We start from the raw sequence: 23385 nt of genomic DNA, 5'->3' as shown, positions 1-23385 counted from the left end.
CTAGGGAAAGAATAAATCGTCTCTCATTTGTTAAGTTTACGGAGCAGCTGGGAGAAATATATAATTAACTCCTGCTTCCTGTATCCATCTTCTGTACAGTCATTCATGAGACATCCAAACAGCATCACCATAGTGAGGGTTATGTCAATTTGTATATTAAAACCCTTATACTTTTATTCTGATTGCATGTGTATTAGCTTGATCATTAGGATACAGCTACTTCAGAGGATTACATTTGGTGTCCAAAGGAGAAAAGTATGGAGTATAGCAAAAAGAAGGATTTTCATGTATACTTCTCATGGTTTACCTTTTGGCCAGTTGTTGCAAATGGGATTCTTGGTTGTCTGAGGTATGCACCCAGGCCAGACAGGAACCACCGCCCTAGTCAGGATAATTTAGATATACACTAAAAGATAAACTATGCTCACCCTCTGGTAGCTTGGCACACAGCAATCAGGCTTATCGTAACAGACAATGTGAAAAGCATTGGTGCAACACACACACACACACACACAGTAACACAATGAATACACCACAAAAATACTCCACACAGGTTTAGAAAAATAGATTATTACATTATAAAGTAAACAAGACCAAAATGATAGAAATCCAATGTATAGAAGTGAGATATTGATTTTTATAGGAATAAATGCAGTAAAGCGCTTAGAAGTAAGTAGTGATAAAAAGGTTACTTTAGGTCATGCTGGACCAGGGCAAAGTGAAAATTCAGACCGACCGCGATGGAGTGCCGTCCGGCTACATGACCCATGGTGGCCCAGGTAAACAAAGTACCTTTCCTAGTCACAAACAATGAGATGTGTTGATGCTCTCCACACAGTGATGGCGATGTAACAGTCCCAAGACGGTGTTGGAGTCGAGAAGCGTAGAGCGATGTGCCGGATTCTGCCATTCATTCAAGGGGATGCGTCGATCTTAACAAACCATAGTGCCGGCGATACACAGTCTGATGCATCGATCTCTGGAGGAAAAGCCCTGGCTCTTATATGATGCACTGATTCTACTCCTGCAACCAGTTTGATGCACTGGTTCTGTTACTCGCAGACAGGAAATGTGGCAAAATCCATGTTGCAAGTATCTGGACCACTTCCAGTGAGCCAAGCACAGAAGCAGGGGTGCAGCCTTTGATATCCCTGAGGCTCAAGCCACAGGAGGCAACCCAACAAGCCCTTGGAGTTCACTTGGAGTGAAGGCAGAGTCCAGCTGCCCTTCAGCTGAGTCTGGGAGTAGCAGGCAGCAGGGCAGCACAACAGAACAACAGGTGTTTCTAGTCTGCAGTCCAAAGTTGCGTCTTTAAAGCAGCATGGCAGTCTTTCTGACAGAGGTTCAGTACAAGATCCAGAAGTGTTTGATTTTAGGGGGTCAGAGACCCAGTATTTTGACCCAAAAGTGCCTTTGATGTGGGAGTGACTTCAAATCAGTCTTCTGAAGTGCACAAGGATCCCTTTCAACCCAGTCCAGTCTGCCCGGTTGTCTGTGGTGGGTAATCAGTCCTTTGTGTGGGGACAGGACACTGCCTCTTCAAGTGCTAATCCCTCCCTTCCATCCCGCCCAGGCAAATCCATCAGAATACAGATGTATGTAGAGGGGTACTCCAACACACTTATCCTTCCTGTGTTGTGGCTGTCTAGAGAGAATGCACAAAATGTAGCTGTCACCCACCCCTGACTTGTATTGGAGACAGGCTGTCAGGCACACAAACCAGTAGATGCAGAGAAATGTCTACTTTCTAAAAGTGGCACTTCTAAAATAGTAATGTTAAGTCCAACTTCACCAGTAAGGAGGATATATCATTACCATTTCAAACATATGAAACATAAAATAGCTACTCCTCTCTGATCAGGAATGACAGCTCAAAAGTGTATTAAGATGTTCCTAATGCTAGCCTATGAGAGAAGTAGGCCACACAACAGTGAAAAATGAAATAGAATGTTTGTCTTCACCAGGACATGTAAAACATGAAGACAAGCCCTACCTTTGACTTACATGGCACCCTGCCCTTAAGGTTACTTACGGCCTACCTTAGGGGTGACTTATCTGTAATAAAAGAGGAGTTTAAGACTTGGCAAGAAGTTATAAATGCCAAATCAAAGTGGCAGTAAACTGCATACACAGGCACTGCAGTGGCAGGCCTGAGACAGGTTTGAAAGGCTACTTACAAGGGTAGGCGAATTGGTGATTTGAAAGACACTTGGTAATGGTTTTTGGAAGAACTGTGTCCTTACACCAGGACACAGTTCTACTAAAAACCATTACCAAGTGTCCTTCACATCATGAAGTTACAGAGAGTGCTGCAGAATTTTCTTTATGAGCTACTGATCTGTTTCTAAGAAAAACTTGACTGAAGTACCTAGAGACAAAATACTATCAAAATCAAAACGTTTTAATCTCAGCACTGGACTTCAGCATTGTAAATCCAGTTACTGCGGTCAAAATCTTGATTGGTGGTAAGTTTTTAGTGTTCTCAAATAGTAGTATGTGAAAATCACCTCTTCCTGTGGTGTAATCGAAGGCTGAAGACCAGCCAGGTTTAACGCATGCTTCATTATGTGTGTTTTTGAAATCAGTGTAAATTGCTTCTCATCCCAGCAATATAACCAGTTATGTACCAGACATCCTTGGTGTGGTTTTCCCCAACTATTTGCTTTCAGTCCTCCTAGTTTTGCTAACTTCATTTTTGCTGGCCTTATGACTCTGCACACATTACCAAAGCTAACCAGGGGTAAAGTGCTTGTGCTCTCTCCCAAAAGTATAGTAACTCTGGCTTACACTCAATTGGTACACCTAATTTACTTGTAAGTTCCTTTTAAATCGGTACTACATGAACCTAGGACCCTTAAATTAAATACTATTGTTGGCCTTCTTCACTGATGAGCTACTGACTTAAGCAGACCTTTAACCATGTCTCATGCCTGCCATTTCGACTTGGAAAAATAAACCTTTTGCCAGGCCTAAACCCTCCTTTTTAATGCATATAAGTCCCCCTTAGGGTAGGCCTTAAACAAACCATAGGACATGTTGCAATGTATTTAAAATGTTGGACATGTACTTTTAAGATTTACATGTCCTGGTAGCGAAAAAATTCCCACATTAATGTTTTCACTACTAAAGAACTACCTCTCCCATGGGCTAACTTTGGTTTACCTTAGTACATGTAATAAGTGATAACTTTCAATTGGGAGAAGGTAGGAAGGTTGAGTTTGGTGTCTAACGAATTCTAATTTAAAACCCTCTTTAATGGTTAAGTTGGATTTTAAGTTACAATTCTGCAAATACAATTTTATAGAAAGTTGGCATTTTCTTGTGTCAAACTATCTGGTGGATGCAGCCAGTATCCTGGGTCACATGACTAGGTGTGACAGGCAGTTGGTCTTTGTGTATTGCTCCCAGGCATTGAGACAAAGGGGAAATAGGTGTTGGCAGGATAGACCATCTCTGTCAGGATGAGAGGGAGGAGCCGTCACCTACCATACGTGCACCCCACAAACACTCTCCCTCAGTACACTCACAAAGTTTTTCACTTTTTTCTAGAATACTCCTAATCTAGGTGGGGCCAGGGCAGGGAAGGAGGACATTCCAGACACCTCTGTAGGAGGACGACTCTCAAAACCTCTGCCACTTCTAAGCTGACACCAGGTATAAATAGTGGACCTTCAGACCCAACACTTCAGTACTCATCTGGACCTATAGAAGTCTCAGAAGAAGGACTGCTCTGCAGTAAGAAGGACTGCTACTCTGGTGCACTGCTGCCTTGCTGTCTGAGGGAGAAGGACATTACCTGCATATTGAACCGAGGGCCAGCAGAATGACTCCAAGGGCTATTTGGCTGGCCCCCTGCTCAAACCCTCAGGGGCAGAAAGGTTCCAACCACCCTGACCCCTGCACCAGAACTCGGCTTGCTGGCAGTCCTAAACTCAAGTGGTGCCACCCCAGTCTTGGACCCTTGGAAGTAGGCCTTAAGGTGCTCTGCCAGTCTAGCTGTGTTCCCAGCATAAGCACCACAGTATGACGCATTGCATCGCAGCTTCACATTGGAACCATTACTACACAACACATCCTCAATGCAGGATCTCACACCGCAGCCCCACAGCTCCTCTGAACTGTGGGTGTTCAATTAATCCTCGATGTGGGACCTTGCAATGCTCTGCAACCAAGTTTAAGGGTACTTTTGTTCAGCGGGCCTAACTTGGTCCCTTAATGCAACTCACTCTTCATCGCAGTCGGCCTTAACTTGTGATTTTACCCCGGCGTGACTAGCTAACTACAGTTAGAGCTTTGTGCTTTTAAGCACTATTTTTGCCTAGCTTTTACTATTGCTTATTTCCAGTTACACTAATTGGATTTTTGTTGTTTTGGTGTCAAATAATTTATTAAATTTAAATCTATTGTTCTAAATTGCTGTGGGACTTTTTTTGGTTGGGTCTTCACTTTATTCTGTTTGAAGTGCTGCATACATACTTTACACATTGCCTCTAAATATGCCTGACTGCTCTGTGTCAATCTCCCAGAGGGTTAAGAACAGGTTACTTTGGGGTTTGCTTGTGTATAACTCTGTAGGGCAGTGGTTCCCAAACTTTTGACTCCTGAGGACCCCCATTGAGTGACCACTGGAAGCCGGGGACCCCCAAGCAATTTGTATGAGTTAAATTTCAAATATTAAAACAGTAATTAAAAAAAAAACCACACGTGTTCACACAAAACAAATACTCAAAGTACTAAGTATTTTGGGGCCAGATGTACGACAATTTCATTTAGCGCCTCGCAATTGGCGACACAATGCAAGTGGCAAATTGTGAGTCGCTAAATGAAATGTACAACAGTGTGTTTAACACTGTTTGTGATTCCCAATTGGGTCGCAAATTGCGGGACTCATTAATATTAATGAGCCTCTTGCAATTTGCGAGCCCATTGGGAATGCCAGCCCTCCCAGCGATGGTGGCCTGCTGGGCTCTGCTGGCCACCATGTCTCGGACTGCTTTTAAATAAAGCAGTTTTTTTTAAAATGCAGCACGTTTACCATGCATTTAAAAAAAAAAGAAAATGAAACGTTTTAGTTTCATTTTTTAAGGGCAGGCAGAGGTCCCTGGGACCTCTGCCTGCCCTTAAAAAATAATTTTGCATGCATTTGCAAAGGGGAAGGGGTCCCCTGGGAACCCCTTCCTATTTGCGAATGCATTATCATCTACTTGAAGTAGGTGGTAATTGCAGGTGTTTTGCGACCGAAAAACATTTGTACATGGTTTTGAGACTCGCTATTTGGAAGGGAATGCCCCTTCCAAATAGCAAGTTGCAAAACCTATTTAGCGAGTCGCAAACAAATTGCGACTCGCAAAATAGGCTATGTACATGGCCCAATAGGTTTTTGCATGCGAAAATGGGTTCACCAACCCATTCGCGTATATAAAAACGGATCGTACATCTGGCCCTTAGTATTTTATATTGAAGGAACAGCCCCTCTGTCACATGTATGTCATTTGTTTTATAGCATCTCTCATACTATTGTAGGATGTCAGAGCACTTTACATCACACACATATAGAGACATTGAATCATACATGTAAATCAGTGTGTATATAAAATGTTACATAAGGTAAAGGGGACTACAAGGTTCCCATGTCATTCATACTGGTAGGCATTTTTAAAGAGTGCTTGATCTTTTTAGCAGCATCAGGATAATGAATAACTGGGAAAAAACATAAGTTACTAACTGGTACCATGCAGTTTGCAAGCAGCTCTTTATAGTTCCTCTGCTAGATTTCGATTGCCACTTATGAAGTGCACAGTAACAAAATAATCTCTGACAAAAGCAGTAACCACAAACCTATGCACATAAAAGACTGCTTTTCTAAAATGCATGTTACAAGTAAGTTCTTTGCAGTAGGCACATTAACCCTCTGTGCTACATTAGTTAAGCTAAAGCTGCCACTGAACAAAACTCGCCTCGCTCTCCAGCAGGTACATTCATTACTGGCTTTATCTTGACACTTTTATTGTTGCTGGAAAGCTGCTAATTACACAAGAAACTTTTCTGTTCGTTTAAAACTGCTGCCCACGGACCCCCTGGGAATGTGTCACGGACCCCTGGGGGTCCGCGGACCACAGTTTGGGAAACACTGCTGTAGGGAATTCTGGTTGCTGCTTGAGTAGGGTTTCATCCTCCTCATCTTGTGATCCAATTTTCTATAACCAGTATGATTTCTAATCTTCTAAAGGAATTATGACTTTTCAACATTTGCTCGTTTTAGTAAGTGGTAAATAGTAATATTACCTGTAATCTGTCCTATCCTATTGACATGCTGAACCTTTGACTTTTCTATAAAGATTGCTGAAGAAGTGACAATGGCCCATAATTTGGGTCAATGGTTCTTTGATATAACACTTCTTTATGTGATTCTGTAAATGGCCATGTGTTAACACTTGTTCTATATGAGGAAAGCAGTTTATTATATGGTGTGGTTGTGTGACCTCATAATGTAAAAAAATCATAAACCTGTATTGGCTCCAATCAGGCTGATTTCCAAAACCATAGCTCAATTCTGGGTAGCTGTGGCTTTAAGCTGTCCAGAATTGTCAAAATAACACGTTGACAGTATTTAGAAGTTCCAAAACAGCAGAACAAGAAAGAAACACAAAACAAACAAAATCTGGGAAAGGATGCTGATTATGGTTATATAGTGACTGGATTCTTCCTGGGGCTACCCCTCAGTCCTTAAAGGCAGTGGGTTGACTTCGGCCACAGGGGTCAATGTCGCTCAAAGTTCAGTTGAAGTCCAGCCAAAAAACAGTTGCCACTGGTCTCCAGTTACAGCAAAACTGAAGGTTCCCTTTAACTGAGGCTAGTGTTCATCTTGGGTGACCAAACTGCACTTTGACTCTCCCTGGTCCATTAATCTCAGGTGCAACTTTTGAGCAGCAAGACTCAGTCTTCCAGGCTGCACTTCAGCGGTGAGTGGTGGTCAAGCAATTGTGGCTAGCAACTTGCCAAGGCAGGCTTCTTCAGGTTTTGTGGCCCTGTAGCTGTGACAGGAAGTAAGCCAACTGGCTCTTGGATTCACTTCTTGTGTCCAGGGTCCGGGAGGACTTTTTCTTCAGCAGGGCACCACAGGCACAGTCCTCTCTTTGTTAGCTTGCAGATCAGCAGCTGTCAACCAGTTCATAGTGTAGCCCCTCTCGTTGTCAAGCTCAGAGAATGACAGGGGAATCCTTCTTTGGTCCTCTCTCCAGTTGCCATGATCTATGGTCTATGTGCCCGGGATGCCACTTTTATGCCCATAACTAGTCCTCTGGGGTGCAATGGTTCCTAGCCAATAGACTACCAATACCCCTCCCGCCTTATGATGACTTCCTGCATAGTGTGGCACTTAACTATGCCAGAGTGCAATATTCTAACATGTGTCCTAGACGTCCTCACAGAACCTCATCCCAGCAGACTACAACATTAAGGCATATAGTCCACATACAAGATAATAGTAGGGCTTGCCATCATACACAATTCTACTTGACCTTGCCTTTGAGCAATCTAGAAACATCCAAGTTATTTGAGCTGGTCATCTGCAACTTTGCACTGTTTTCTTCTAAGACAGTCTCTTTCAGCCTATTATACAAACCACTTGGACTGAATAAAGATTTTAACCATGACATCTCGTACCTCCTCACCCTTGTCTCCATTCAATAATGATAAAAGCCAAGGAATTGTCACTACCCAATATATTTATCTTGCTCCCGTTAGGCTTTGTTTTGATCTGTGGGCCTGCACACTAGAGAAAACAGGCAGGGGCCTCACTGACACACATGTGCGTTCTCTCATGCCAGTATGGGTACTGCTTAGACCTGAAAGAGACCATACCAGAGTATGTTTAGCTGAAGCCTAAACGAGGTTCTAACAAATGAAGTACCACTATGGTTGTGATCCCACAAATTTTCATGATTTACTATTCTATGTATAAAACGGGCAACCATTATTGCTAGCATTTTTCGACCATTAGCATAGGCAAATAATAGAAAACTAAACACAGTAATATCTAACATTTTATAAATATAGTGAAATGAAATCCACTTATTTTATGGGGGTGGTCATGTTTCCTTCATGTGTCTCTAAAATATCACTCATTACCGGGTGTAATAATCTGTACTCATCTGTAAATGCTTTTATAACATCAATTCCACATTATTGTTTTTGAAACAATTCATGATGAGTTATTCTATTTTACTGATTATGTTCTTAACTATTTGTATTATGTATAACTCTTTCAATTTGATCAGTGTATTTTGCATAAACATATCCTTCCTGAAGCCCGATGTTCCAACTAAATTTTATTCTGAATAATACAACTGTAAAATGCCAGCAACAAGTTTTAGATACACCCCTTTTGAAATTCCACATGACTCGGTTCTTACTCCGAATAAAGCGGTACAAAAGGGGGTGGTGATGGACGGAGCATCTGAACCAATCAAACACTCACACCCAGTCAACAGATCTGGGTTTAATCCATCACCGTTCTTTAGCCCACTCTGCCATCCCAGTTCAGACATGGCCATATGCAAATCAGTCTGACCCTGTGCCTCATGGGAACAGTCCAGCCCGAACTGCCAAGCCATGCCTTCCCTGGACCGGATTCAAGCTTCCTAGGACCGGTTTCTGGCAGAGTGGGCTAAGGAAGGGGAAGTCCCTTGCTCACTTTGCCACTGGATTCAAGCAGGCCTGGCTGAAGACGGCTGTAATGCCAGAAACCGGTCTTAGGAAGCTTGTTTCGGGTCCAGGGAAGGCATGACTTGGCAGTTCAGGTTGGACTGTTCCCATGAGGCACAGGGTCAGACTGATTTGCATATGGCCATGTCTGTACTGGGGTGATAGAGTGGGCTAAAGAACGGTGATGGATTAAACCCAGATCTGTTGACTGGGTGTGAGTGTTTGATTGGTTCAGATGCTCCGTCCATCACCACCCCCTTTTGATATTTGATATTTGATATTTATGGGAATTTGTAAAGCGCGGCTATCGCTCCGGAAGGAGCATCTTGGCGCTGAGCGTACAGAGAAAAGAAACGTGGTGATAAATGGATCAAATGGCTGATAGAACGGAGGTATCAGATTGCTGGAACACCCAGGTTTTCGGGAGTTTCCTGAAGTGGCTCTCAGTTTCGGCTAGCCTGAGATTGACAGGGAGGCTGTTCCAAGCTCTTGCTGCTAGGAAGGAGAAGGTTTTCCCTCCCTTTTAACTTAAATCTTGGGATTATGATAAGATTGGTTCCTGAGGATCTCAGGCAGCGTATAGGATTGTAATACATAAAGCGCTTGGTAAAGTAGAGGGGGCCTGTTTTTCTAGTGGCTTTAAATGCAGTGAGCAGGAGTTTAAACAAAATTCTTTTATGGAGTGGTAGCCAGTGGAGAGCATTGAGGGCTGCTGAGGCTGAAGACCTTCTAGGGAGTTTAAGCACGAGTCTGGCCGCGGCGTGTTGAACACTTTGTAGCTTCCTAAGGGTAGACTTCTTCACTCCTGCCATTAGTCCATTGCAATAATCGAGTCGGGAGAGAATTAAAGCAACCGCGACTGATTTTCTGGCTGCAATGGGGAGGAAGTCAAAGAATTTCTTCAATGATCTGATAAGGCTAAAACAGCACCCGGCAGTGATGCGAACATGATCATCGAAGGTGAGAGATGCGTCGAATTGAACGCCAAGGTTACGCGCCGAGAAGACAGCGCTCGGTGGGGCTTCTGAATTTTTAGGCCACCAGTCTTTTGGACAGAAGGACAAGTCTTTCCCTAGAGGTATAATTTCAGTCTTAGCACTGTTGCATCTGAGGTGGTTTTTGTTCAGCCATATAAAAACCTCAGAGAGACAATTCTGGAATCTAAGGTCTGCATCCGTGCATTTTTTATCAATGGTGACGACAAGCTGAGTGTCGTCAGCGTATGATGTAACGAGGATTCCGTGAGATTCTATCACTGCAAGGAGGGGGGCCATGTAGATGTTGAAAAAGAGTGGGCTAAGTATGGATCCCTGGGGGACTCCTGATGTGATTGGTCTTTCACTGGAGAGGTAAGGGCCTAATGATACCGTTTGGGATCTGTTGGACAGGAACAATGTTATCCATGTCAGCACAGTGTTTGTCACACCAATCTCGCGCATTCTATTAATAAGGATGGCGTACGAGATGGTGTCGAACGCTGCTGTTAGGTCGAGCAGGATGAGTACAACCTGTCTCCCCTCATCCTGCAAGAACTTAATGGAATCCGATAATTCTATCAAGGCTGTTTCGGTGGAGTGGCCGGGGAGGAACCCTGATTGTTGGGGGTGCAGAATGTGGTTGTTCTCTACAAAGGTTTTTAACTCCCCATACACTAATTGCTCCGTGATCTTACCTAGGGCGGGTAGTAAAGAAATTGGGCGCATATTAGTGAGATCGGTGTGGGATTTTTTCTGTTTCTTCATTAGAGGCTTCACAATGGCCTTTTTCCAATCATCGGGTACGACACCTGAGCCGAGAGATTCATTGATAATAGCATTAATTGTGGGATTTACAGCCTCGATGAGGTGATGAAGAATGCTAGGGGGGCATGAGTCCGTGGGGGCTCCCGATTTACAGGCCAGGATTGCCTTACGAGTTTGATGGAGGGAGACTGGTGAGAAACTGCCAAGGGTGGAAAGGTTTGTGACGGCTTCATGGGTGGTGATTATGGGTTGAGGAAAATCCTTCTGGATGTTAGCAATTTTGTCTATAAAGAAGTCAGCAATTTGATTGCATAAGATTTGGGATGGGGGAATTTCAGGTAGGAGAGCTTTAGGATGAGTAAAGGACTTAACTATAGAGAAGACGGTTTGTTGTTTTTGTTGGGCTTCATCTATGGCTTTGGTGAAGTATTCCTTTTTGGCCGCTTTGATGCTAAAGAGGTATAATTTCCTCTGCTGGATGTAAAGTAATCTTGAGGCTTCGTCATAGGTTTTTCTCCATTTCCTTTCTTGAATCCTGCAAAGGAGATGGCTTTCAGTAAGGGACTGGGTATACCAGGGAGCATTGGGCTTTCTTTTATGGCGGTCTGGATGTTGGGCATTTGGACTGGAGTTGTCAGAGACAATTTGGTCAATCCAGATGTGGAAATTGCGGGAGTCGGACGTTACATCTCCGACTAATGTGGGGGTCGGGGCCAGAGGCTGGGGGTCTGACGTATTTGCATTTTCCCCGTGTTTGCCGCCTACCGCGCCGCCCCCCGCCCTCCCTTCCCGCCACCGCCGCTTGTCCCCGCCCCTTTTTTGTCTTCTGTAACCCTCCCCGCTCCCGCCTCCCAGCTGCTCCGCCCACCCGCGCACTTGGCCTTAAATGGCGACCGTGCGACGCAGGTGAGTGTGACCCACTTGTGGGACACCCCCGCGCCGCACGGCCACCAGCTGCTGTGTGTGCCCCTCGCCTGCCCTCTGCCTCGCTGCTGCCTCGTTTGCCGGCTGCCGCCGCTGCGAGTGTTTTTCCGTTGTTTTGACGGTTTTTTGTGCTTGCTTTGTCTAACTTGGTTTAACTGTCTTTTTCCCCTGTTTTTTGCGTGAATTTGCGCCTGTTTGCCTGTCTTGATCGTATTTGCATTTTCCCCGTGTTTGCCGCCTACCGCGCCGCCCCCCGCCCTCCCTTCCCGCCACCGCCGCTTGTCCCCGCCCCTTTTTTGTCTTCTGTAACCCTCCCCGCTCCCGCCTCCCAGCTGCTCCGCCCACCCGCGCACTTGGCCTTAAATGGCGACCGTGCGACGCAGGTGAGTGTGACCCACTTGTGGGACACCCCCGCGCCGCACGGCCACCAGCTGCTGTGTGTGCCCCTCGCCTGCCCTCTGCCTCGCTGCTGCCTCGTTTGCCGGCTGCCGCCGCTGCGAGTGTTTTTTCCGTTGTTTTGACGGTTTTTTGTGCTTGCTTTGTCTAACTTGGTTTAACTGTCTTTTTCCCCTGTTTTTTGCGTGAATTTGCGCCTGTTTGCCTGTTTTGATCGTATTTGCATTTTCCCCGTGTTTGCCGCCTACCGCGCCGCCCCCCGCCCTCCCTTCCCGCCACCGCCGCTTGTCCCCGCCCCTTTTTTGTCTTCTGTAACCCTCCCCGCTCCCGCCTCCCAGCTGCTCCGCCCACCCGCGCACTTCGCCTTAAATGGCGACCGTGCGAACGCGCAGCGGTCACGCGCAGCGGGCGCGCCGATTGTGCGCCGAAGGCGCGCCAAAGGTAAGCCCGTCTGCGCCCGTCCGTGACCGGATCGCGACCAGCGCCAGGACCCCTGGACCTCGAAGATCTCGACCTACCCGCCTGACGTACTCAGCCGCCACCCTCACCGCTCTCAACACCGGCCGACTCCCAGAATGCCACCAAGCCACTCCAAGACGCACCCACGGACCTTTCAGCTGCCACGCCTGCAAGTTCTCCTGCATCCGGACCAGCCCCGCACCAGCACCCGCCAAGTCGAACTCCAGCAGCACCCACCTCAAGTGCATCCTGCTCAACACCCGCTCCGTCCACAGACACGCCATCGAACTCTGGAACCTCCTAGACGCCACAGCCCCTGACGTTGCCTTCCTCACGGAGACCTGGATGAACGCCTCTTCAGCTCCCGACATCGCCATCGCTATCCCAGAGGGCTACAAGATCGTCCGGAGGGACCAAAACGCCAACCAGATGGGAGGAGGCATCGCCATCATCCACAGGAACACCATCCGTCTCACGACCAGCACCGACAACACCCTGACCAGCGCCGAACACCTGCATTTCCAGATCCACACCAAGCCGAACACCACCCTCAGAGGCACACTGATCTACCGACCCCCTGGACCACGCACACAATTCAGCGAGGACATCGCCGACTTCATCAGCCCGCATGCCCTCCCCTCCGCTGACTACATCCTCCTGGGAGACCTCAACTTCCACCTGGAGAACAACAACGACCGCAACACCAGCACCCTGCTCGACAACCTCGCCAACCTGGGACTCAAGCAACTGGTGTCCACCCCCACCCACCTCGCCGGACACACACTCGACGCCGTCTTCTCATCCAGCACAGACATCGACTTCAGCCACGCCACAGAGCTTCAATGGACGGACCACAGCTGCGTCCACTTCACCTTCAAGAGAACGACGACCCACCAACACCAGCAACAGACCGCCCGCAGAAGCTGGAACAAGATCACAGCAGACCAGCTCGCCACCTCCCTGAGCCAACACCCTCCTGCCAGCTCAGCGAACCCCAGCCAGGCCGCCGACAACCTCACGAAGTGGATCAGCAACTGCGCGGACGAACTCGCCCCGCTGAGGACCCCGCCTAGCAGACCCGGCAGCAAGAAGGCCCCATGGTTCACCGACGAACTCAAGAGCTCCAAGAAGAACTGCCGAGCCCTCGAGAAAGTCTGGAAAAGGGAACCAACACCGGACAACAGGACCTCCTACAAACTTGCCACCCGGAAACACCACCAGCTGATCCGCGCCGCCAAGAAAACAGCATTCAAGGACCGGTTGGACAACAACGCACACAACTGCAAGGAACTCTTCAACATCGTGAAAGAGCTTTCCAACCCCAGCGCAGGAAACAACGACATCACCCCATCGCAAGACCTCTGCAACTCCCTCGCCTCTTACTTCCACAACAAGATCACGGACATACACAGCAGTTTCAACAACCAACCAACGCACACCACGACCGACCAGCCACCCCCCCCCACCACCACCCTCCACGCCTGGACCCCGATCAACACCGAAGACACCATCCGCACGATGAACTCCATCCACTCCGGATCACCGACCGACCCCTGCCCTCACCACGTCTTCAACAAGGCCGACGCTGTCATCGCACCCCACCTGCGAGACATCATCAACACCTCCTTCGACACCGCCATCTTCCCTGAAAGCTGGAAACACGCCGAACTCAGCGCTCTACTCAAGAAACCAACAGCGGACCCCACCGACCTCAAGAATTACCGCCCCATCTCGCTTCTCCCGTTTCCAGCCAAAGTCATCGAGAAGACCGTCAACAAGCAGATGGCCGCCTTCCTCGAGACGAACGGATCCCTCGACCCCTCACAGTCCGGCTTCCGAGCCAAACACAGCACCGAGACAGCCCTCATCGCCGCCACCGATGACATCCGAGCCCTGATGGACAATGGAGAAACAGCGGCCCTCATCCTCCTAGACCTCTCCGCGGCATTCGACACGGTCTGCCACCGCACCCTAGTACGGCGCCTCAGCAACATCGGAATCCAGGACAAGGCGCTGGAATGGATCATCTCCTTCCTCGACGGAAGAACACAGCGAGTCCGCCTACCACCGTACAAGTCAGAGGCCTCCGAAGTCATCTGCGGCGTCCCCCAAGGATCATCCCTGAGCCCCACCCTCTTCAACGTCTACATGAGCCCCCTCGCGGCCATCGTACGCAAACACCACCTCAACATAATCTCCTACGCCGACGACACCCAGCTGATCCTCTCCCTGACCAACGACCCCGCCGCCGCCAGAGCCAACCTGCACGAAGGGATGAAAGAGGTAGCCGAGTGGATGACGACCAGCCGCCTGAAACTGAACTCGGACAAGACGGAGGTCCTCATCCTGGGCTCCTCACCCTCCGCCTGGGACGACTCCTGGTGGCCTCCCGCCCTAGGCACCGCACCCAAACCGACAGACCATGCACGAAACCTGGGCTTCATCCTGGACTCCTCCCTCTCCATGACCAGGCAAGTCAACAGCGTCTCCTCGGCGTGCTTCAACATCCTACGCATGCTACGGAATATCTTCTGGTGGATCCCCTCAGAGACCAGGAAGACCGTCACCCAGGCCCTCGTCACCAGCCGACTGGATTACGGCAACGCCCTCTACGCCGGGACCACCGCCAAGCTCCAGAAGAGACTCCAGCGGATCCAAAACGCCTCAGCCAGACTCATCCTCGACATCCCACGATCCAGCCACATCTCCGGACATCTGAGAGACCTTCACTGGCTCCCCGTCAACAAGAGAATCACCTTCCGCCTCCTCACCCACGCACACAAAGCCCTACACGACCAAGGCCCGAGCTACCTCAACAGCCGAGTCAACTTCTACGCTCCCAAACGCCACCTCCGATCAGCCAACCACGCCCTCGCCGCCGTCCCCCGCATCCGAAGAGCGACTACAGGAGGACGGTCCTTCTCCTACCTGGCCGCCAAGACCTGGAACTCCCTCCCGTCCGACCTGCGCCTGACCCAAGACCACCTCTCCTTCAGGAAGAAGCTGAAGACCTGGCTGTTCGAGCAGTAGCGGCACCCCCCCCCCCCCCCAGCGCCTTGAGACCCTACGGGTATGTAGCGCGCTTTATAAGTGTCACTGATTGATTGACTTGATACGTTCAGCCACTTTCTTCCAATTGGTAGTGAAAGAAGGGGGGGGGGGCGCTTAGCGCTAGGTAGCGTGAGGGGTTTTTCCTTTATAGCAAAAGGGATGAAGCAATGGTCGGTCCATATTTGAGGGATCGGGGGGGATGTATTTATGTTGTCGAATTAGAGCAGATACCGTCTAGCGTATGGCCTGCTCGGTGTGTCATGGTAGTAATAAGTTGGGAGAGACCAAAGATGCTTAGCGACTGTTGGAAGCTAATGGTGTGGGGGTCTGTACAAGATTCCAGATGCAAGTTCATGTCGCCTAGAAGAGTAAAGGTGGGATAATGTGACATGAGTGACCCAAGTACCTCGTCAAAAGAGTCCAGGAAGGGGGTGGCGTTACCAGGAGGGCGATAGATAAGTCCCCCTGAAAAAGAGGTGGAAGCGTTAATTTTGATCGAAAAGCCTATGCCCTCACTGTCCTTAAGATGGCCTAGGTCAAAGGTATGGCACGTGAAAGATTTCTTAATGGCAAAAGCTACCCCTCCTCCTCTCCCGATGGGTCTATCCCGCCTAAAAATGGTAAAGTCTGGGGGGAGGGCGGTTGCTAGGTCTGGGTTGGATGAATCATTGAGCCAGGTTTCAGTTATGAAGAGGGCATCCAAGCCGTGGTGTTGTATTAGGTCGTGAATGTCTTGACCGTGGCACTCTAGGGACCTGGCATTAATAAGCCCTCCCTTAAAGATTTTAAGCTTATACTTTGGTGTGGGCGATGGTTTGGGTACTCCAGGGGTGGTCTCCAGGGGCGTCCACTTACAGTGTCGGCACGAGAATGGGCCCAATAGGAGGTCAATAGGAGGGCAACCCTGACAGTAGTGATCTCCTGTTACGCAACGCAGTGCGCGTAATTCATCAAGGTCATACCTGATGGTAGGAAGAGAATGGGCAACATGCCCTGCGCCCGGCGCGGTCCTGGCGCGGACGGGCGCAGACGGGCTTGGCTTAGGCGCGGCTTCGGCACGCATCCGGCGCGCCCGCTGCGCCAGCCCGCTGCGCCGTCTGGCCGCCTTGCACATTATATAGGGAGATAAGAGGGCGGGAGGACGGCGCGACTAGAGCGCTCTCCCCGCCTGCCTCACTCAAGATGGCGCCCACCGCCGCCGAGTGTCGGCTGAGAAGCGGCTGGGCTGAGGGAAGGAGAATGATAGGTGTTCAGGTGTCAGAATGCCTACAAAATCAATTCCCCTTATACTGGAAGCCCCCAAAGATGAAGATCAAGCGATTTGTTAAAAGGTTAAAAAACGCTCCAAGTGCAACAATCGCAATTTTGTACCGCTGTGTTCACCATAAGTTGGCAGGGTATGCTCAGAGGTGAGTCCCTTGCTCACTTTGCCACTGGATTCAAGCAAGCCTGGCTGAAGACGGCTGTAATGCCATCATATTAATGATATTTTTAAATCTCATAGCTAGCGGTATGGTAATTGTTCCTTTATTTATTTATTTTAGAGTTTTATATATCGCAAACAAGACCTTTTGGGTGACAGAGTGCTTTAGAATAAGGAACAAAGGGCACATATGATACAAATGGTGATAATGTACAGCCATGGTATAGACACAAAGATTAATATTTACAAATTTAAATAAAAAGAGTGGAAAAAAAAGGACAGGACATAAGTCTAGGTCAGGCATAAAACGATAAGAAACAGAGTGGTGTGTAGCTGGCAGAGAGATGCAGGAAAGAGATTTGCATTTAACTTGGAGGGATGGTCAATGATGTGACCACAATCAATGACCAAACAGGCAGGGAATAGTCGCTCATGAGGATAGGGAGGTGAGAGCCTCATTGTGAGAGGAATTTGGTGGATAGTAGAGTTTTTTCTTCTTTCCTGAAGATGAAGGTGGATGAGTTGCATCTAATCTCGGGGCTCGGGGAATTCCAGATTGTGGGCGCAGTTCTGTAGAAGGGATCGGTTCTACGTTTTATTTTTCTTTCATTTTCGTAACTCGAGTAGTAAGGAGCTTGTGCTTCAAGAGAGTCTGTCTGCAATCTTTAAAGTCAGTTTTGGGGTCAGGTAGGAGGGAGTATTGTGGTGCAGCACTTTATCGGTAATATATGCAATTTTGAGCTGGATTATGGTCTCATAGGGTAGCAATTTTAGTCACTGAGGGTCGGGAGTGACGTGATCATGTTTTTTAGATCCCGTGATGAGCCTAGCAGCTGCCTGTAGGGTAGCCTTCAGGGGTGCAAGTGAGATTTTCAAAAAGGCCCACAAGGATAGAACTACAGTAGTCTAATTTTGATAACACAAGAGCTTGAACACCGGTTTTGAGGTCTGCCGAGGGGAGGAACTTTTTAGTTTCCTTAGAATATGTAATCGATGGTTAGCTCCTCTGGTGTTGGCACTAATGTGTTTTTGCATGGAGAGGGCTTGCTTTGTACGAGGTTATACATAGAAATTTTGCATAGTCAATGATCTTTGGGGTAAAATTCAAGGCAGTAAGATGAAGGACCCAGTCTTTGCTATTAGGGGGGATGGTGGGTGGTGAGATCAGTAAGAATTCTGAATTGAGGGCATTGAGTTTGAGGTGGGTACGGGTCAGCCAATGTTGCATTTTTGTCAGGGTGTTGTTGAGGATATTGATGTCATCAGAAGAGACAGTTTTCAAATAGAGTAGAGTATCGTCCACATACATGTGGTAGAAGATGTGAGTACGTTTTATGGTTTCAGTTAGGGGCTTCATATATAAGTTAAACAATGTTGGGGGAGAGTACATCCTTGGGGTATGCCAATCAACTTTGACGTCTGATCAGAAAGAGCATGGTTGATCAGGATGCTCTGAGATCTGTGTGGAGGAAAGAGGAGAACCATTTTAACATGGTGCCAGAGAGACCCATACTCTGTTCTAGAAAGTTCAAAAGGGTATCATGATTGCCATAGTTGAATGTCACTTACAGGTTGAGTAGGATAAGTAGGCAAGACTCATTCTGGTCAAATGAGTGAAGGGCATTGTCGGCAATGTGGTCCAGGGCAGTTTCGAGGTTATGACCCATTCAGAAGCCAGATTGACATTGGTCACGGAGTTGGAAATGCTCAATGTGATTGCAAAGCTGTAAGTGTACACATTTTTCTAAGAGGTTAGCTAAGGTCAGTTAGAATCTTGGAGATAGGGCGGTAATTGTTGGGATCAGATTGCTCATAGTTGGATTTTTTAGGATAGGAGTAACCTGGCCCCTTTTGAGGCAGTCAGTTAAGGTGCCTTGGGTGAGTGAGGAATTGATTATCCTAGTCCATAATGGGAGCAGGAGGTGGATGGAGTCGAGGAATTTGGAGGGAAGGGGATCGTTGAAGTGGTTGGAGTATATAAGAAAGGTCAATTGGTTTAGGGTGTCATTTTCATCAAAGGTTTTAAAGCTAGACCAGGCTGCGTTATTTGTTCGTGACCATGGGGAGTTTCTCACACATCCTTTCTGATCATGAGGGGTGGAACGTAGGAAAGGTTAGGATGGTAGGAGTTGCAGAGTATTCTGGATATCATTGGTGATTAAAGAAGGAGGCGAAGGTCTCGCAGTTAGGTAGTGTTTTGTTGTCTGAGGAAGGGGATCGGTCCTGCGGTTTGTCTGACTTTTGATAGTTTTGAACTATTTTTTAGGTTGATTAGTTGCTGTTCCTGATGGATTTTGGAAGAAGTTTGCATTGGAGTTCCTAATTTTCCTATTTTAGGCACTCTGTCTTTGTTGCAGGAGTTTGAGGTTGGACAGGGAGGGGGTATGTCTCCATGCTCCTTCTGAGAATCTGTGGTGATGACATTCCTTGTTAAGGTTACAATTGAACCAAGGGTTGGAGAATTTAGTTGGGATTCTTTTTAGTTGTTTGGGTAGAAGGGTGGCATGAGGTCATAAGCGTTATCCATAGAGGAGGGAGGGAGCAGGATGTTGTTACTAACAGCCGACATAGTGAGTGAGTTAATCTTGTGGGTATCTCGTACCCAGTGTTTGGTATTCATAGGTTGGCCCATAGAGATAATTACCCATAGCCATTGCTGTTGACAAATGTTTACACTGGATGTGGGCAATCCGTGCATATAAGCTAAGCCTGATATAAAAGCTTTTTATTATAAATATTAACCTAGTCATATCAATTCTGTGACACTTACTGCACTATGGGTTGGGATATTCTACGTTTTTATAGTTTTATTCTGCTTTTATACTAAATTATTGTGTATATGGATGGAGTAACTTGCTGATCGATTTTTCTGCTGTGTTAGCCTTGTCATTCTTATGAGAATGGAATGTCCAATCTATTTTTTAATGTATTGTCTTTTATGATATGTGAGATAATTGCTCTTTCTGATAGAATGAATTAAATTTGTATAGTGTTCTCTTTTGCAATGATTAAGTCAAGGGTGGCCCCTTTGTTATGGGTATGGGCTGTTGCACACTTGGATACGGTTAAGGTCCTGGAGGAAGGATTTAAAGAGTTCAAGAGACAGTCACTAGGATTATTCCAGTGAATGCTAAAGTCACCAAGAAAAATCTGGCTGTTATCTTCATCATTTTTATAGGAGATAGTCTCCATGATCTGTTCGATGAACATGAGGTTATCTCCTGGTGTGTAGTAGAATGTGTAAAGAGAACATCTTGAGTTGTAGTGGTAGTGATGTGGATCCTTAGGTATTCACAGGAGGTCACTGAAAACCTGTGCGATTGTTTCAAAGAAAGTGTGGGCCTGCATATACAGACTAAGCCCGTCTCCAGAACGGATTAAACGGTCTAGTCTGATGATTTCATGACTGGAGTGGTCTAGTATATCAAGGATTAGGGCTGAGTATTCGTTCAACCAAGTTTCAGTGAGCACAAGGATGTCACAGCCATGGTTAAGTATGAGATTGACTGTGTCCTCTGCATGTTTCACAGCTGACCTGCAATTGAAAAACGTGAATTCAAGGGTTGTTTTGAGTGTGGTCATGTGCGTATGTGAGATGGGAACTTGTTTGAGGTTCATTTTATTTATTAATCTAGTGCTGTGGTGGGATGCCATGAGAGGGTGAGTGATGACAGTATTGATTTTTGTATAGGGTATAACGTGGTCAGTCGAAGCATGGTTATAGGTGTCTAGGAGGGAAAGTACATTGTATTTCGATAACTGTCTGACTTGCCTTTTGGGTTTGGAGGAGTGGTTATGGTTTTGTGTGAATTTCCAATAAGGATGAATGCCCCAGTTGTAGGGAGGGATACAGGCAGAATGGCAATTGGGAGTTAGAGTGTTGTTTATATGGGGGAGTGTTTTGTGTGTTCCAGGCTGGAGGTGATATGTACTAGTTTGAGGATGTCACCCCTAATCAGTTGCAGTTTTGAAATTATAGTCACGAGCATAGAGTCGGTAAAGCAACTCCTAAGAGCTTCCTGACAGGGGGGAGCAATGTAGTGTAGCGAACTAGCCAAATCGGGGCAGTTTGAGGAGCCAGCATCGGTAGGGTTCACAATCGGAGACTTGCTAATGGTTGGTGGTTGAGAGGAGGCAGTGGATGTATTGATCTTGTTGATTGGATTGTAATTGTCGAGGTCTATAGAAGAGTGTGAAATGGGGATGCCAGTGTGGTGTTGGCATTGCTGGTGGACAGGAGGTCTTAGACTTCAGTAGTGACCAAATTAAGGAGAGGGATCGCCAAGGGAGATGGGTGTCGGGAGGAGTAAGGGGGTGGGATATATGGGGTTATCGGAAAGGCAGGAGACAGAGAGGAGATGCGAGGGGCCTGGCAGGGGGTGGTGTCTAGATTGTCCTTGAGGAAGTAGAAGAGATTAAAGAAGAGTTCAAGATTGCGATCTGTAGATTGAATGAGCATGGTGCCGTTGTTATAAATGGAGATGGTGACATCTGCATTGTATATTGTGGTGAGCTCACTAGTAAGTTTGTGTCCGTGTGGAATTGTTTTGGTGATGGTGATGTTGCGTGTGGAAGAACTTCCCTCCATTTAGCACGTTGGTTGGTAGAGAAGATGAGGTCATACAGTGGGGCACACTTTTTGTAGCAGAAGTAAGGGTCAGTAATGAGTGTTTCTTTATTAAGGTTGAGGGTTCTGTGTTTTTGATATTCCTCATGTTAGGGTGGGAGGTTAGTTTATTAAATGGGTTTGTTCCTGCAGGTGATAATAGAGCGTTTAGCTTTCTGGTAAGGGTGGGATCCATGCTGAGTGATGTGGGAGGAGAGAACTGGGGTGAAAAGATAGGTCCTCTCAAGGATTGTTGCCCTTTTGGTGCAGGAGTAGATACAAATGCCTAAAGAAGTAGGGGAGATTCTTTCAAGTGTCCATTACCGGGACATTCAATAAAGCATTGAGTTTACCATTTCTGATCTAGAACCAGTTGGTGTCACAGAGCATACAACCAATATTTAGTGGCCATTTAGATGCAAGGGTAGGTGAAGCTGAGTGGACGGAATAAAAAATATATGGTATATGACATACAGTGCAGGTACAATGAAAATAGCAGGTGAGTCAGTCAACGTGGCAGTACAGCAGCAAATACTGGTGGTGAGAGTCTCCCAGGCATGGGAGGATAAGCAGGACCCGATCAAACAAGGAGCCAGATGCCATGGAGATGAGCACATATACACAGGTTCAGTGTTTTTAGGCGAATCCAGGTGAGTTGGGTGGAGAGGAATCGGCAATATCCAAAAGTCCTTCTGCAAGCTAGAAAGGCAAGTACATCAAAGGCAATACCATGGAGATTCACATTAACGCTTTCAGTGCTTAATTATGTATGTTACTCTGATGATTTTCAATCTGTTATTGTTCATAACGTTTTTATCAGGCACTTCTTCATCCATGTCCTAAGATTTACCATGTTTATTTCCTGGTGAAATATGGTAAACTTGCTTTCCATTCCTTGTGTAGGACATGCAAATTACTAGCAATAAATGTCTGTTGTAATTTGGCACAGTTAATTTCCCTAATGCATTCAATAGACTCCTTTGAGGAATAAGAGTATCAAACATTTAAACGTTTAAGCAATGTAGCACTGAAGAGTTCATTTCTTTGTTTCACAGATAATAAGGGACCTAACAAAGCAGTGATGCCTGTGGCACCGGTGAGTCTTTGTAAGTGAGATCTGGTAAATGCAACTGTATGTGTCTAATCTCATATCTAAAAGCATTTCTTCACATTTGACATGATTAGAGCAGAGGAATGTACTGATCATCCGATTTGGTACTTAATGACCAAGAGGCATACCTTAAAAGTGCTGGGTGCATGCATTCAATTTAATGAGCCAAATTGCTGTGACTAATGAAGCATTAGTTTTGGTTACACATTGTCTGAAAGCACTAACCTTGTACTCTGAATCCAATTGGGTTGATGCACTTTTCCACCCCTCACCGCAGCCACCTTTTACCATACAAATTATAATATGTCCACCAAAAGTGCCATGAACATTGTACATTTAGCCTGAACAGTGAAAAGATATATCTTAAAGATATTTCTTTGAAACCAACTCGCAGTGTTTTTCATATGAGGTACAACTCATGAAACTGAAGCATAACTGTAAGAAATTGGATCATTGTTTGGGGTGGATGACTCCGTACCTCAAGCAGTAATCACAAATTCTGTCAGGCTCAACTCTTAAAGTCAATAAGTTAACTAAAATAGGTCCTAAAATCGCTAGTTGCCAATGATTGTCTACAGTTCCGTTAGACTAGGACCTAGGTGCAATTTCAGGCTGACTGCGATGGAGTGCAGGTCTGATACACCAGTCATGTTCATCTTGGTCAAAGCTTTTACCTTCTGACTTAGTGCCTGATTTAAAGTTTGGAGGATGGGTTACTCCGTCACAAATGTGACGGATATCCAAATTTTCTGACAGAAATTTGTAAAATATGTCTGTCCTTACTCAAGACAACGAGCTGGGTTGACAGGACTGTAGGGCAATCCGGAAGTGCCTGATGGGCTGGTCTGACAGATCATTTTGTGGGACAATTTTCTTTTCAGTTTCTGTGCCTTATTTCTGGTCTACTGGACCTGTTTTTGCAGTTTTTACTGTTCGTTTCCCTGATTTTATAACAAAGATTGCCTGC

At 46.7% G+C, this 23385-nt stretch overlaps 1 protein-coding gene across 3 annotated transcripts in view; it reads left to right on the top strand.

Annotated features, from left to right (window-relative positions):
• The window catches only part of FGF13 (fibroblast growth factor 13), a 1132668-nt gene that overhangs the window by 13090 nt on the left and 1096193 nt on the right, over positions 1 to 23385 (top strand). For all 3 annotated transcript variants that reach the window (XM_078688624.1, XM_078688621.1, XM_078688626.1), the window contains exon 2: positions 22363 to 22403. The gene's annotated coding sequence lies outside the window, so the exon portion shown is untranslated. The remainder of the gene's footprint in view (positions 1 to 22362; positions 22404 to 23385) is intronic.

Source organism: Lissotriton helveticus, chromosome 4_1, assembly GCF_964261635.1.
Source record: "Lissotriton helveticus chromosome 4_1, aLisHel1.1, whole genome shotgun sequence".
NCBI lineage: Eukaryota > Metazoa > Chordata > Amphibia > Caudata > Salamandridae > Lissotriton > Lissotriton helveticus.
The sequence above is the reverse complement of the archived record's forward strand: the minus strand, read 5'-3'. Positions and strand labels throughout refer to the sequence as shown.